Raw genomic sequence first — 282 nt, forward strand, 5'->3', positions numbered from 1 at the left:
TTCAGCTTCAATAATTAAAATCATTCATCAATAATAAATTTAAATATATTTTATAAAATTAATTTTATTTATTTTTAAAAAAATGAAAAAGTTAAAAAAAAAAAAAAAAAAAAAAAACACTTCAGGGTCTGTAAAATGAGTAGTATCAATAGACTGTTTAGATTGAGCCCCATTGAATTGTGCTAACCTCGGTCCAACTTGGGTGGATCCATGCCAAGTCCGGAAGGACTTAAATGGTTCAACAACTCTACAGCTAGTAGCTGCTTGAAATCTAACTTCAAA

This window comes from Zingiber officinale, chromosome 4B, assembly GCF_018446385.1.
Source record: "Zingiber officinale cultivar Zhangliang chromosome 4B, Zo_v1.1, whole genome shotgun sequence".
Taxonomy (NCBI): domain Eukaryota; kingdom Viridiplantae; phylum Streptophyta; class Magnoliopsida; order Zingiberales; family Zingiberaceae; genus Zingiber; species Zingiber officinale.